The following is a 17998-nucleotide window of genomic DNA, read 5'->3' as shown; positions in this document are numbered from 1 at the left end:
CCTGGTATTCTGACATAAACATGATAGTGCTGATGTGGCAAGGAGATGTGAGAAGACTGAATATACCAGTGCAATGCACTCGAAGTTGTGCTCATTACTAGTTATACACTATGATGAATTTCATGTGTCTTCAGGTTGTTATTGCCAAAAAGTTGTTTGAATGCTTCTAACAGATATTGCCTTCTGTACTTGTGCACAACTTGGCAGTGTGAAATTAACTTTCACGGCTTAAGGAAAAAAGTGAAAAATGTTTTAAGCTGCCTTATGTAGAGCAAAACAGCCTGGCGATATTTCATGGACTTCAGCAGTCTGGATAGTACTCAGTGAAGAAAATATAGCTGTCAGGTAACCTCTGTGGCACAAGCTGTAACTGCAGTGAGCATAGAGAAAAGTAAGGTTGATGCATGGCTCAAATCCATTTAAAGATCATTTTACAGAGGATGGCATGAATATATATTTAATCACATTTTGTGATACCATTCTGTTGTTGTCACTACAACACGTGTCTGTCCACTTTCTCATTATTTATCATTAACTGCAAGTATGATAATGTGTTCCACAAAGTACGTTTCTGATATTGTAACGAGATGTGAAAAAGATGACTGTGTAGCTTACATGCACTTCTTGCGCTGCTCATTGCTACATATATCCATTGTTTGCATTTAATTTACAGTCAGCTGTTTTCTCTATCACATATTTTTATAATGTCTTTTCCATTTGCTCTCTTCTCAGAAAGAAAAGTTCACTAACTAAGGAAAAAAGTGAAAAAAATAGTTTTGGCTGCCTTATGTAAAGCAAATATGCATGGTGTTGTGTGGGCCTGTACAACATTGAGTAGTACTTACTGCAGAGAATTCACTTGACAAATGTTAAATTCTGTGGCACAAGGTGAAACTAAAGTGAATTGAGAGAAATAAAGCACTTGAAGCATTGTCTGAATCCTACTTAAGAGATCAAATTGTAATTATTCACAATATGTAATTTTTTTAAAATTTGCATTTGGTCTCCACTGTCAGTGTCCAAACATGGCTTCCACTTAGTTTAGTCTGCCTTATGCAGCACAAACATTCCTAGTAGCATTGAGAGGCTAACAGCTCTCTTAACAGTAATCATTGAAGAAAATACAACTGTCAGGTAACTTTCTTTGTGACATAAGCTGTAACTTGAAGTGAACTGAGAATAATAAGGCATGAAATGCATTGTTTGAATCCTGTTAAGAGATGACATTTCTCTTCCTACTGATATGTTTTTTTTAATCTGTATTTACTCTCCTCTTGGCAATGCAAAACATGGTTCACTACCTACGAAAAAAAGTGAAAAATATACTTTAGGCTGCCTTAAGTAGTACAAACACTCCTGGCAGTATTATGCTTTCCTCAGCACTCTGGACAATACTGAGTGGAGAAAATTCACCTCTCATGTGCCTATTTCTAGGGCTAAATGTCTAAGTGCTATGAGTTTAGATAAAGAACAAACCTGAATATGGGATGAAATACAGCTAAAAGTTATTTTTATAAAGGGGCTTAAAATCCCATTTCTCACAACATTTTGATTAGGACTGTAGAAATAAAAAAAATGGTACTGTTAAACATGTTTCTTGCAAGTAATGTGTCAATAATGCTTGCATAGGTAAACTTTACTATTTAACATATTACATTAATGTTTCACATATAACCTCAAGCTAATTTCTTAAACATGACAATAAAGATATTTAATTTGAAATTCACTTGCATATGTATAATGGGCACAAACTTTTGTTAGAGCCATCATGACTCATCACATATTCTACATGTGTGCTAAGGACTGGTATGTCTTATAAATGGTGTAAGAAATATACCCTAAACTGTATTACTCAGCTCATTCAAATACATCCATCTGAAATATATTTAGAAACATAAATCCTGACTTTTACATATGAATGCATTCCCAGGACTAATTAAAATCATACCTATACAGGCCTCTCTGACTTATATATCCATTCATTCTGAAATTGGTATATATATATATATATATATATATATATATATATATATATATATATATATATATATATATATATATATATATATATATATATATGTGTGTGTGTGTGTGTGTGTGTGTGTGTGTGTGTGTGTGTGTGTGTGTGTGTGTGTGTGTGTGTGTATATATATAGTTCTAAGAGACCAGGTGGGAGGAGGCGGAGGAGGCGTAGCTATGGGCACGAGTTGTGCCAACAGCTACGCCAACCTGGTGATGGCCGCATTTGAGACCAAGTATATCATTGGTAACCCACAGATCAGGTTTTTTAAACGATTTGTGGATGATTTGTTTTTTGTGTGGCAAGGTTCCTCTGAATCATTACATGAGTTTCATTCTAGGTTGAATGACACCAGTACTTTTCTGAAGTTTACAATGCATAGTTCCTCTGAAACCATTGACTATTTGGATGTCAATGTTTTTATTCAAAAAGGGAAAGTAGGCACGAAAGTGCATCGAAAACCCTGCTCTAAGCCCTCATATCTACACAGGGAAAGCATGCACAGCCCACATATATTTAACAACATCATTAAGGGGCAGGCTATGCGCCTGTCGAGGTTGTCCAGTACAGAGCAGCTGTTCGATATTGAACTAATGCAGCTTGAAGAAGGCCTGATTGGTCATGGTTATTCTACAGAAGAGATAAGTAAGGTGTATTCTAGCATGGACTACATCAGGGCCAATAGAGCCCAACCTTTTTTCTCTGACAACAACAGACAAACTAAAGTCCCAATCTCTAAACCTCAGTATGAGTCCTTTATTGTACCATATGGGCTGAATGTGGAAGTAGTGAAGCAGGCAGTAGTTAGGAATTGGAACATCCTGGTTGTTGATGACCAAGTAAAGGATATAGTTGGTGTTCAACCCAGATTTACTTATAGCAACATGTCGTGTTTGAAGCAAATGTTGCGTCACAGTTTGACTAGTCCCATTGCCACTCCGCCTCCTCCCACCTGGTTTCTTAGAACTAGTAAATGTGGAGTTTGTGCTCAATGTCATTTTATTGATGAATCCCACTTTTTTAAGCACCCTGATACAGGCAGGTTGTGGGATATCAGGGTAGCTTCTAATTGCAACAGTAGACATATAGTGTATGTTGCATGTTTTTTGTTTTCATGTGGGAAAAACTAACAGATCCTTGAGAGAACGTATTAGGGACCACAATTATTGTCTAGCTAGGAAAGATAACTGCAGTGCTCTGGCTAAACATACTCTAGGATCTGGGTCTATGCACACTTTTTTGTTTCAGATATTATACATGCAGAGAGTTTCTGAACGATTAGGAGACCTAGTTAACAAGACGGAGGAGGCTGAATTGAATTGGATTTTAAGGCTAGGAGCACACAGAGGCAGGGGGTTAAATGAGGTTGTTTCTTTAAAACCTCATTTAAAGGGTAGGACATTAAGATAATTGTATATTGCTTGTTTAGGTATGTAATTTATTTTCGCAGTTTTAAAAGTTTTAAAAGTTTCTGTCAGGCAACAATGCTGTTGAGTTTATACATCTTTGCAATAGCTCAGTTGTTATGATTTTATCATTTTGTTGTACATTTCAAGAAGTGTCTTGTTGATGTATTTAAGTATTTTCTATACATTTTCAACATTATACTTTTGTTTCTTGCAGTATATGCAGTCCATATGCATATATTCTCTAATATCTCTTTAAATGATTTGGTGGAAGCAAGTATAATTGTCACATGACACTTTCTTTTGTTTTAATTGGTTGTGAGCAGATACTACTTGGTTTAAAAGCAACTACAGTTACATTGTCTCTTGTTTGTCTGATGAAGCGGTGATATTAACCGCAAAAGCACTTACTTTTATTAAATAAAGCTGTTTTATTGTATGCAAGCTGCTTTTATTCGCTGCTGAATCAATTTGAATCAAGCTACTTGATGCTGGATTAATTTTATATGTTTCACCATCTCTACCTGTGACTGTGTTCTTCATACGTTTGAGTGGTTTGGTGGCAGCAACGCCAGTGTTCTATCTTGATATATGGCTCCTGGTAATTTTTTGCATTTTTCCTTGGGATTTTGGTTTGTTTCGTCGATATATATATATATATATATATATATATATATATATATATATATATTATTTATGTATTTATTTCTGAAATTTGTGTGTGTGTGTGTGTGTATATAAATATATATATATATATATATATATATATATATATATATATATATATATATATACACAAATATACATATAATTTCCATATGAAAAGGTAATTATCTTGTGGTAATGTCAGTTAAAAAGCTTTCAATTTTTGAATAATTTATCCCATGGGTTCAATTCCCACATGGTTAGCATTTCATAAGCCCCAACATCATATCACAATATGTCTCAATTTATCCTCCATTCTGCAAGGATTAAAAGCCATGCAATTAAACACTCCATTGTTGCACTGGAACCTATGTCAGTAGGTTGAGTATCACATATGGCAAAGCTGAATGCCAACTTTCAGACTTTTACTGCTATGTGATGTATGTGGTGCCAATGTGTCTGCCATGGACTCCATGTGCTTTCAATTGTGCAAATGCATTTGGCAAGCAATCTGTATTTGTGCACAACCAGTTACCTGCAAGATCTGAATTAGGTGCCAGTTCAGACATATCTTGCTATCTTAACTTTTGCAGACATATCTGATGAATGAAAGACTGGTGCTAAACTTAGAGCACAAAGGTAGGGTGTAAAGGAGTCAAGGATATTTGTGGTACTCCTCATGAAGTGCCACATCCATTGGTTAGCCAAGGCTGTCTTCAGTACCACTGAGATTCCACACACTGGAGAACACCATTGTCACCGCTATAGTGAACTTAAGAATCACAAACAGGACCCTCTAAGCCAATGGGAATCTGAATTTAGGACTGCAAACACCACTCAGTTGTGTAAGTATACTGAAATGTGATATAGCATTAATGATATAGCCAGCCAATGCAGTTACTCATTATGCTTATATATATATATATATATATATATATATATATATATATATATATATATATATATATATATATTTCCTTTCTTTTCTTTTTGTACTGTACAACTACAGAGGAGTACAAACCATGAGGCACAAAAGGAGAGATTATCTTACCCATGAGAGGCATGGGGAAAGTATGACTCAGGTCCAAATTCAAGCCAGTAATTTATTTTACCCCTTAATGCACTGATACTGTATCTTAATCAGGCATAGCTTAAACTTTACCTCAAGCATGCAAGCCTTCCCCAGTAACTCTAGTTGGTTGCATTAGGCAGCTTAACAGTGTTTGGGTTCATTACCAGAAGCAGCGATTTCTTTTTATTACTGGATAAGTATTTATGAAATATTAACAGCAATAATATGTCAAGAATAATCAAATTACAGTAACTGCAATTATTACATTTGAAATGCATGTTTCCAATCCATCATAGGGAAATAAAGACTACTGCTTGTTATATCATAGAAGTGAGATTTGTTCATTTTATAACATGCAATCATATATAGATGTGGCATAGGTGTACAGCAGTAAATTATCATAATTGTTTATGTATTACCAAACAAAGTTTATTGAAAATATAGTACTGTGACATATCTTGTATCTAATTATCTCTTTTTTGTCTCCCCATCCTTTTACTCTCTTATTTATTTATTTATGCATTTATTTATGTTTTGTGGGATTATAATTTCTTAATAATCTGCTGTTTTCATACCTTGTTCCTGAAACATAAATGACTGGCAGCATGGAGAGATTGACAAAACACTGTGCCTCAGCCCACCATACCTTCACAGATGGCAGCACAGATACCCAGCACTCTGAGTTCACAACCTGTCAGAGTTGCCTCCACAACCCTTGCCCTGTGTATTCCACCTGCATCAGGTAGTTCTATCCCATGCTGCTGGTGCAATGCTACCCTCCAGGAGCAATAGTTGGAAAGGTGGTGATTTTCTCACTCAGCAAGAGCTGACACAGTTGGTAGAAGATATCATAGAGAGGGGTCTCAGGACACATATCTGCATTGCTGTAAAGTTCTTGCATCAGATTACAAAGATGATGCCACATCCAGCGCTTAACCAGGGAGCTGCTACAGGAGACAGTGATGGCAGTTCTGAGGGTGAGGACTAGATTCTCAGATTCTCACAATTCTCAAGCTACACTTGAGTGTACTACCAATGTCACCTATCTAACCCCAGTCATGGTGTCCCCAACCTTTTTTTCCATCACCATCCCTCCCTGTCTTGTATGTCCCCTATTTCTGCACATCCTTCCATACCTACATGACCCTCTCAATCCTAAACACCTTTTACAATATTCTTCTCTGTCAAAAAATAAAAATAAAAAATTGGCACCTGTCCCACCAAAAATATTATGTCCCATACATAACTCTCCACTTCACCTATGTGTGATCCTGAGACACTTAATTTGGTCCAATTGGTCATACAATATTATTCTGTCATTGTCACCCATCACTGGTGTGTTGACTCTCCAAAGTCATAAAATTGTTTTATGATGTGAAGAAGTGGATAACTGTGGTAGTCTCCCATGACCCATCTGCAAATTCCTGTATTCTTTCTGCAGTGTCCTCTGCTCACTGACCCTATTTTCACTACTATCCTGTCCACCCCTTTTTGACAAGTTTAATCTGATCAAAAATAGATTCACACACAATGCACATGTCCAGAAGTGGCCCATGGAAAAGCCTTTACTTTATACCCTTGGCATTTGTACATAGGTTGGCATATTACAGTAACAGTGTGTGACAGTAAACAATGTTTAACTTCTTATTGCAGAAGTTGAAGATTTCAATTTAATCTTTCAGTGGTCCAGTTATTTTCATTGAAATGTGGTTAAATCCACTGTACTGTGTGAATACTGATAAAGGCAGATTAAAGGCAGTACTATATGTTAATGTAAAATTTCTTAGGCTGCTAAATATTATAAAATAGGAGTTCCTAAGTAGTATGTTGAAATGATTACCCTGTTTAGCATGTGATGTTTTTGCATAGTGTAACGGATGTGATTATAGCTGTAGGTAGATTTATTATTTCATGACATTTCATATTCCTATCATATATCTAATTGCAAATGGCAACATTTCTTTCCATAGACAACATTTAATTAGCATACCGTTTGACGAGTGTGGCAAGACATCATTTGCAAAAATATTGCAGCGCCAATAGGGAGACCTATTATACCAACCTTATCCTGCTTATGTCATCATTTTTATTACATTATCTGACCCCTTATTTCTCCTTGACACAAGCACCTTATTGTACAGAGCAAGATATAATAATCATAATTTAATAAGTATGAGTAATACACGGTACAGATGTTGCTACATGTCCTACAAAACATATTATGGCTATTACTCTACAACTGTCTTTAACTCACTTTATTCACCCCTTCTGCATCAGTAAGTTGTCACTGTGTTTCAGCTGTGCTATTTAAATGTTGTGAAGCAGTAATTCCTTTGTGGTGTGATGAGTTAGCTTTTTGACTAATTTTAAGGAGTGTAATCCAGCCTTTAGCTAAGTGTCACTGACTTTCTTTGGTTTACTATATAACGTGTACCTGTTGGCTCCATATTGTTATGAGCCATCCTCATCCTTCTACTGTCATAAGCTATGTTATCCCTGCCTCCTTCTCACCCTGTTGATGTACGTATCTTCTGCTTTATGTATCATTAATTCTTCCACCTCTGCATTTACACAATGTCTGGCACTGGGCAACAAATGCAAATAAGACTAAATGCAAGTATACAGCTTCTGGCAATAGCTTATGATTTTATTGCCTTTGGCTGCATTACTTTGCTGTGCTTTTCACTGCAGTGCTTACAGTCAAGTGTGCCTCCAGGTGTTTCTGCAGTTACCTTCTACTGTGCCTCTAGGCATCAGATATTGCTTGCTCAGATTTACAATAATAATTCCAAAACCATGCTACATACAAGGTATCAGAATATTTTATCTTGAAGCATACATGATAGCAAACACAACTGTATTGATATTTGACCTCTGTCAGTGAGTACTTGTTAGAACTATAAGGTAATAGGTTCATTTTTTTTAAAGGCTCATGTTACACCCACTGAGAGTTAAAGGTACACACACAAAAGAGCTGTACTGGAGGGAATGAGTTAACTATACTTAGTCAGTTTAATGTTCATTTCAACAAGCTGAAGAGGATGTACAGATTACAGTGGTCAGCAAAGTAATTAAGATGAATACATACATTTACATTTGATGAAATCTGCTGTGAAATGTTAGCTATCACAACTATGACTTACTATGTGGTGTGCTTAGAGAATAATCATGTATAATGTTTATTCTGGGAATACGCTAAAGGTTCAAATCCAGATGGATGACAAAATATTTCAGAATGTTTTGTCTGACTCATGTGGTTGTAAATCTACACCTTTTCTTAACACAGCATTATCCTAGAGCTATATTAATGCATCTGGTTCCTATTGAAAAGCCTGTCTTGTAATCATCATAATTTTCTTTCGGCTGTTCCCGTTAGGGGTCACCACAGCGGATCATCTGTTTCCATCAATTCCTGTCCTCTTCATCTTACTCTGTCACACTAATCAGCTGCATGTCCTCTCTCACCACATCCATAAACCTTATTGTAGGCCTTCCTTTTTTTTCCTGTTACCTGGTAGCTTCATCCTTAGCAACTTTTTCCCAATATACTCAGCATCCCTCCTCAGCACATGTCCAAAACAACATAATCTTGCCTCTCTGGCTTTGCCTCCAAACCTTCCAACCTGGGCTGGCCCTCTAATATACTTATTCCTAATCCTGTCCACCCTCGTCACACCCAGTGCAAATCTTAACATCTTTAACTCTGCCACATCCAGCTCTAACTCCTGCCTTTTTGTCAATGCCACTGTCTCCAACCCATATAACATAGCTGGTCTCACTACCCTCTTGTAGACCTTCCCTTTCACTCTTACTGGTAACCGTCTGTCACAAATCACTCCTGACACTCTTCTCCACCCACTCCATCCTGACTGTACTCTCTTCTTCACCTCTCTTGCACACTCACCGTTACTCTGAACTATTGATCCCAAGTATTTAAACACATCCACCTTCACCGCCTCTACTCCTTGCATCCTCACCATTCCTCTATCCTCCCTCTCATTCACACACATATATTCTGTCTTAGACCTGCTGACCTTCATTCCTCTTCTCTCTAGAACATATCTCCATCAACAGCAGTGCATTTCAGCTTGGCAGTACTACACTCAAACAGTAAAATAAAACAAAGAATATCAAATAATTATTGTTTTAGGTTGCACAATGTTTGTATGTCAGCATTACAATGGTCAACAGGTGATCTTGATTTCAGAATGATGTTGACTCAATTGATTCAGTTGTTTGATGTATGTCTGTGCCTCAGTGTTTACCCTTGCAACTGTGTTATAAGTTCGGTTACTTTATTTTTACATAATCCTTCAATGTTAGTCTGCCTTGCACTGCCCTATGTGTGTCCTGCATGTTTGTTTTAGCAATGCATATAGTGCAAGTATGAGACAGTACAAGTGTACAATCAACCCAACATGAAGTCATAGGAAAGTTTGATTGATAATTCACTGGTGTACAACAGCAGATGTCTATGGCATCCCATAACGTGAAACATGTCAATAACCCTTAGATAGAACAATGTCCATGGGAAGGACAGTATCTAAATTTTATTTGAGAAGTATATAATTACATGTGACAGTCATAGTGATGTTACATTATCCTGTGCACACATATGCATTTGTTGTACAACCTATGATGCACAGTACTGGCTTTTCCAACCAATGGATTTTCATAAAATTCAAATGTCCTATTTCACATTGCAAATGTTAATCTTTTTCCTGTGGTGCTTGTGACTAGTACAGTGTTTTGTAGATTGTATAAGTAAATAAGTAGGATGTTCAATGCCCAGCTTGAGAAATGTGTGTGTGTGTGTGTGTGTGTGTGTGTGTGTGTGTGTGTGTGTGTGTGTGTGTGTGTGTGTGTGTGTGTGTGTGTGTAACTCTTCACACAGCTCCCTTATCCCACTTTTTACTGAAACATCCTCTATGAAACACACTAATGAAGTCATCCTGACAAAAGTGCTTTGCCTCACCTTATGATTCAAACTTCACCTATGGTGCTTCTGACTAATGCAGTGTTCACTAGATTGTGTGACTAGGTAGTAGGTTCAATGCTGAACTTGGGAAACATGCGTATGTGTGTGTTTTTGCAACACTTGGTGTTGGATGTATTCTTTGTGAAAAGAATACATTTATCTCTTCACACAGCTCCATCATTATACTTTTTACTGAAACACACTGATGAGGTCATTCTGATAAAAGTGCATGCATTTCCCTTAATAGTTGGACTTCTCATGTGGAGTTTTTAACTAACACAGTGCTCTCTAGATTGTGTGACTCGAGAGATAGGAGGTTTGATGCTCAACATGATAAACTTGTTTATGTATGTCTATGAGTGTATAACACTTGGTGCTGTGTCCACTTAGTCTGAGAAGAATATATCTAACTCTTTACACAGCTCACTTGTCAAACTTTTTACTGAAACATCATCTCTGAAATACACTGATGAGATCATCTTGACAAAAGTGCACTCTATCCCCTTAAGAGTCAGACTTCTTCTGAGGTACTTGTGATTAACACAGTGCTTTCTACACTGTGTAATTAGGTAGGAGGTTTTGTGGTCAATATGGGGAAGTCTTGTGTGTGAGTGGAGGGTGTTTATTGTTAGGTGCACATGTGCTCAACCAATTTGCACTTTCGATAAACATTTTAAACTGCTTGATGACTCCACCATCCCCTAATCACACCTTTCACATCCAAAAATTTGCAACACAAAGGTGTAGCTAGGTATACTGTTTGTGCTCTTCTTCTTCTTCTTTCGGCTTTTTCCCGGTCAGGGGTCGCCACAGCGGATCACCATGTCCGCACATTAATTGGCAGTGAAGTTTTACAGTGTCGAGTTGCCAGCCTGGCGCCCAACCTTCCACAGAAGGCACACACACACATGCACACCTAGGGCCAATTTAGAGTGTCCAATCCACCTGCAGCATGTTTTTGGGATGTGGGAGGAAACCAGAGCACCCGGAGGAAATCCACGCAACCACAGGGAGGACATGCAGACTCCACACAGAAGGCACCCCAGCCGAGGATCGAACCGGAGAACCTCTTGCTGTGAGGTGGCAATGCTAACCACTGCACCACCGTGGCCGCCCATACTGTTTGTACTCTACTAAGTACAATTTTCTATACATTAATGAAAGAATCCATGGCTTTTAGGCCATACTATGTCCATAACTGTCTAAATTAATGTTCTAATAGGAGTCTTTCAGACTGGAAAAAATCTATTCCATGTTTTTGAAGGAAAGTGATGCAAAAAATTTGTTAAGCTGGGAGAATGTTTCCATTTTTCAAATGACAGGTGGTTTGCAAGGCATCAATAAAATTACACAATTTCACAATTATACTCTTTGGCTGCACCCCTGGTGTAACACAGTGACAAGGTCATTCTTTCACAATTAAGATATTGCAATTTAAATGTCAGACTTTTGTGGTGCTTGCTTTTGCTGCACTATTCTCTAGAATATGTAAATAGATATGTAGGATGTTTGACTATAGCAGGGCTTAACTTCCACAAGTGTGCGTGTGTATGTGTGTGTGTGTGTGTGTGTGTGTGTGTGTGTGTGTGTGTGTGTGTGTGTATGTGTGTGAGAGAGACTGAAAATGAATTCAGGATTGATTTACACACAATTACTGTGGCACCCTTTACAATACCAGACGGCTGTAAAAGTCATTTTACCATAATAGATGCTGTACGCCTCATTTGTACTCAGTATTCTTCTGTGGTGCTGGCTACTGATAATGTGCTGTACAGATGGTGCAAGTGGCTGTGCTGCTGGTTTAAGTCCATCACCGATTAAATAGTGTGGCTGTAATTACTGTCATATACCATCTGCCACCTCACAACCAACTTAATGTACGCTTCTACTTATGAGATGGATTTACAGTGGCACACTGTTATAGTAACAACTCCTAGCATCTCCAGGAGGAAAGTCATTTTTTGGCCATACAATGATTACATAATGTTACCATAACTGCAGTATCTCACAGCTGGAGTGACAGTTCTCCTCGGTTGAGTGACTTTGATATTGCGCTTTGTACATTGTGTAGCTACATATGCAAGATGCTTGAGGCCAGCTGTGAGTGTGCCTTTCACCTTCATATTGTGTACAGTACTCTTCAAACACACACACACACACACACACACATACACACACACACACACACACACACACACACACACACACACACACACACACACACACACACACACACACACACACACACACACACACACACACACACACACACACACACACACACACACACACACACACACACACACACACACACATACACACACACATATATGTGGCGTCACACACACACACACACACACACACACACACACACACACACACACACACACACACACACACACACACACACACACACACACACACACACACACACACACACACACACACACACACACATATCTATCTAGCTATCTATGGTGTGTAGCTGTACAGTGTTATTGTGCATTTCAACCACTTTTTAGCATAAAGATCCAGCTAATAAATAATGGCGATATCATCCACTAAAGTGTGCATTGTCCAAGTCGTACCTCAACACTGCTGTTTTAAATTTGCAATTCAGGCACTAATGTTTAGCTTGTAATCTTTAGTAGATAGTTTGAATCCAGCCATTACTGCTCAAACTACAATTGTGCAAGAGACTTATTGTGACTGTATATGTCATTCACACTATTGTCAAATACATCTGCTGTGTACATGTATAGATGTGATTCATCTTACAAAAAGCAATGTTAATTTCCCAGCTAACAATGCTTTTATTCAGAGTAATAATGAAATGTGATTACATTTTCCTTACATAACATATGTAGGAAGTGTTATCCTGTGGCATGAGAGACTGAGATGAAATGCTGTATGTTGTTGACCTAGTACAGCAATTATAGGCACACATATCCCTTGCAGCAATAACATGATGTAATCCTTAATATACCAACATTTCTCACAATTGTAGTGACACTTCTACAATGGTGCATTTGTCTTGGAGATTATCATGTATTTTCTGTTGCCAAATGCTCACCTGTTCAACAAACACATTCAGTGCCTGTTAGCATTGTTGTACCTTTTATTTTAATGCATGAATGGCATTCATCACAGTTAAAATGTGTCCATGTACAGTGGGAGAGGCATCCACCATCCCTTATATCTCAAAGAGATTGTTTACAGCTCATACATCTGATGTAATAAGTTAGCATAAATGGAGTGTCACAGCTGTCTTAAGACTTCTACTGTGGCGCTTGTGGTTCATCCACGTGTTATTAGTCGGGAAAGTCACCTAGCTTGCTGTTCGATTCCTGAAAAGGCAACATTATATGAGTGTACTGGCATTACATAAAACACCATGGTATCTAGTTATTCTTATCCAGTTTTATTTTGACAATGACATATCATCACAGGTTGTGAATGCAAGGCAGTGAAATGGCTATTTAGGGCATGCCATGCTGTGACTGCTCCTGTGGCATGTGCATTGAGTACTGGCTTGTACAGCATACTAACACAGACAAACTGTGGTTCATGTCTGGGACAGTGTGTGTAATACACAATGAAATTAGCTTCCTTGTGAAAGAAGCAGTGGCATTGTACTGATCACTGTTTGTGCGAACAGTAATATGTGTAGGTCCTTCCCAACTTTCTGACTAAATCTGATTGCTCATATTATACTTGTAACTCCTTTCTTAATGCACACATTTAATTCAGTTATTTGTGATAGCCTCCATTGCTGTCTGAAGTGGCACATGCAGTCAATACACAGATCAGGAGAGAGTCTAGTATTATAGGTAGGGGGCTAATCTGGTAATATCTGTCTGTCACACAGGAGTGCAATGGTAAATTAAGAGGGCAAACTTTTTCAGGTCTCATCCTACAAGGTAGGGCATCCATACTTCTTATCTCAGGAAAGTGCTATAAGCCCTTCAGTGATGTTCTTCATGAAATGGCCGGAATGCACATTTCTGTGCTGTTCAAGATCATCTCTCTGATATCTGTCCTGGCATGGGTTGAAAAATCAAATTATGCAAATGTTTATGATGTAATTCATTACTGACAGACATTACCTATTCCCAAGATAATTAAGCTCTGTATGGCATGTCTTCATCTGGGCATTTCCTTATTACTTCAATTGTTTTCTTTACACTATACAACTTAATGATAGATGAGGGATTCCTCAAATGTTTCTTATTGTATGTCATACTGCCAGACCATTAAAAACTGTGAATAATTAACTACAACACTTTCTTGTGTAGTGCTGCTAATGAATTGTTGTTATGTTACTGTTCCTTGTAATTTGTGTAAGCATACTTCTTAAAATGATGCCTGAGACATTTGCAAATCAACAATGGAAAACTTCAGATCATGACATGTCATTCAATCTGTGTTGTTATTTGTCACTTATGTATGTTGTGTGTTATTAGAGTACCATTTAGAATTTACATAACTTAGCAATGCCTGCTTGTCTTTCACATGTTCATATGTGATAAACCTCTTTCCTTTGGATGCCACTGATATTTCTTTGCAAAAACATTTCTGATGTATCTGGCATTACAGCTGCAGGCCCATTTGTTCTTGTGTGTACATACTGAGGTGGAGTATACAGCAGTCATGCTGGGTTGCATACATAAATTCCCTGTTTATACATTTCATATGCAATAGCTGCAATATATCTATCCATCCCATAATGCATCTTTTGCCATTGATAACTGTTACCTCAACTGACATTTTATTAACATGCGTATCACATTTTCACTCCTTTTTTACACTATAGCTTTATATCCATGTCACACCCTTTGTTAGCATGTCATCTTTTATTTATGCACATAACTCAGCAGTATACGAGTACACTTTACCCATTTTCCTTTCCATATTAATTAGTTATGCAATATAAAACACTTATTATTTTCCCTCCCTCATTATTTTTTCACTGTACTTGCCTTTAATATTTCTGGGCTATAGCATGTGCTTGTATCTGAACTTTGCCTCTAGGCAAGCCATTTTGTTTATATTCTGTGCTCTTGCTGGCAAGAAGCTTTCCATGGGTGCAAACATTGTTGTTGGACATGAAAAGATGCATGCAAATGTGTAGACATGATGAGCAGCATGCATATTCAATTAGCACTGCTGCTCTTTCCCCTAATATGCTTACATTGTGTTGGCTTAGTGAAGAACCTACACAATAGTTAATGAATCCCTCTGTGTGTATGTATATGTGTGTGTGTGTGTGTGTGTGTGTGTGTGTGTGTGTGTGTGTGTGTGTGTGTGTGTGGGTGGGTGGCCACATGGGGGTTGAAGGTAAGGTTACTGTCTACATGTGTACCCAGATCCCTGACCACTGGGTTGACTTTAGGGGTGTATTATCAACATGTTAATTAGCCGGAATGGTTGATTTCCCAAAGGGTACAATTATGCATTTCTTAGCATTGAGTTTAAGACCATGGCTTTGCCACCATTTATTAGTCGGAGATAGATCTTCTTGAAGAATGCTAATGTCTGCAGGGAAGCTGATGATAACCCCCAGCTTGCAATCATTAGCAAACTAAGTCAGTCATAAACATTCAACATTTGCTTCAATTTCAAAGAAATAGATGGCAAAAAGGACCAGGCCCAATACTGAGCGCTGAAGGACTCTGCTAGTGACTGGCCTCTTGGTGGAGGTGGTCTCACCTATTTTGATCTCCTGGGTCCTGTCAGTGAGCCAGTTGGCTATCCATCATGTGATAAAATGGTTTACACCTAAATTAGTGAGCTTGTTACTAATGCCTGAGTGGGGCAGTGTATCAAAAGCTTTGACCAGGTTGAGGTAAGCTGTGTGCACAGTCTTACCTTCATCTAATGTTTTGGTGACCCTCTCAAAAATTCATCAGATGACCTTCCTTTTACAAAGGTGAACTGTAATCGGTCCAGTGCTTGCAAGTTACTTTTGTCTTGATTTGTCATGTCCATGAGGATTCATTCAATAGCCTTACATATGAGGCTGGTAAGACTTATGGGTCTGTAGTTACCCAGGTCAGTGGTTGGACCTCCTTTGTACAGGGGAATGACTGTAGCCATCTTTAATTCCTTTGGAACAAAACCTGACTTGAAGGCTCCAGCTGAAAAGTTATTCAAGTGGACCAGAGAGCTCATATTTATTTATTTATTTTTATTTTACATTTGTTGACCGGGATAGTCCGACTGGATATATGTCTATTTTCAGTGGAGGCCTGGAGAGAAAAGCTCCACATACTAAAAAAGACACAGTACATACACAACTGAGTGATAAACTCAGGCAGACATGCTTAGAAAAAAAAAGACAAAAGAATACAGGCAGATATCAATATACACAATGTGCAGACTTACATCTGATTGGGCAGAGACGTATCAGAAAATGTGAACATAGAATACAATCAGATCTCATAATTCACAATGCTTAGACATTCAAATGCTATGAGGCATAGATACTTGGCTAAACAACAGGTTGGGTAGCAAGACATATATTAGTGAAGTTGTTAGTCAGGTTTAGAACAAGAGCACAGCCAATGAGATGTGAGGTATTTTTTGAGTTCTCTTTTAAATAAGGGCAGTGAGGTTTCCTTGGTAAAGGTAGTAGGGAGTAGATTCCAGATTTTACTGGTTGAGTTGGCAAATATAGCATCGCCTGCAGAGTTGTTGGATTTTTGGGTCAGTATCAATAGCTTATAAGCTGAGCGTAATGGCCTGGGGGCACTATGAGGGGTGAGAATATTTTTGAGGGCAGGGGTGTTATCAGGTTGATGGAGTATTTTATGCACTACTATAAGCTGGTTGAACTGTAGGATACTCTAGCCATCACAGTGCTTTGAGGTTCTGGCAATGGTGGATCCTAAAAGCCATGCCAGTAGCGATTCTGGCTATATGACTGTAACATCCTGAAAATTTATTGAGATCAGTTTTGGATAGGATGGTGAGTACAGGGGAGGCATACTTAAGGGTAGAGAGGAGGTGTGATCTTGCAATAGCTACCCTAGCTAGGGGGGTAAGGAAAGGTTTGGCTCTGTACAAGGAGCCAAGTTTTGTGTTGATGGACTTAATAATGTGATTTGCTTATTTATCATATTTAAGGTTGTTGTCTATTATTATGCCTAGAAGCTTTGTATGGTCATCAGGGGAGATAATTGTGTCACTGCTAGATTTGATGTTGAAGGAAGGAGGAGAAATTCTATGGTTAGGGGAGAAAAGTCGTAGCTTGGTTTTGTTAGGATTTAGAAGCAGGTAGTGATTAGCTTGCTATGTTTCTACCATGCTGAAAGTGGTCTGGGGGAGGGTTAGAAGTTTTTTAGGAGAGGAGGTAGAGCATATTAGCATTGGGTCATCTGCATATTGGATGCAGGTGGCTCCTGGGATGGTGGTGTGAATATCATTGATAAAGACAGGGAAAAGAAGGGGACCTAGTATGGACTCTTGTGGGACACCTACGGTTAGAAAAAGTTGGGATGACAGCTTGCTCTGCCATAAGACAGCCTGCTGTCTACCGTTTAGGTAGGGGTGAAACCACTGTATTGTGTGTTGGTCTAAACCGATGGTTTATATGGTATTGAGCAGTAGCTGATGGTTGAGAGATCTAGGAAGAGTACTGAAGATACTTTGTTGTTGTTAAAATGAAAATTGATGACATTAGAGAAAGTTAGAAGAGCCGTGGTGGTACTGTGGAATGGCCTAAAGCAGTGCTGAGAGTTGGTGAGCTTTCCATTTTGAATAAGAAAGTGCATAATTTGTTTGTGTATGCATCTTTCCATGATTTTAGCTAGTGGTGAAAGAATGGCTGGCATTGACAAAAAGCAGGAGTTAGAGCTGGATGTGGCAGAGTTAAAGAT

The sequence above is a fragment of the Protopterus annectens genome, chromosome 2.part2, assembly GCF_019279795.1.
Source record: "Protopterus annectens isolate FY-2018-M chromosome 2.part2, PAN1.0, whole genome shotgun sequence".
In the NCBI taxonomy this organism is placed as follows: Eukaryota; Metazoa; Chordata; order Ceratodontiformes; family Protopteridae; genus Protopterus; species Protopterus annectens.
Note: the sequence above shows the minus strand (reverse complement) of the source record.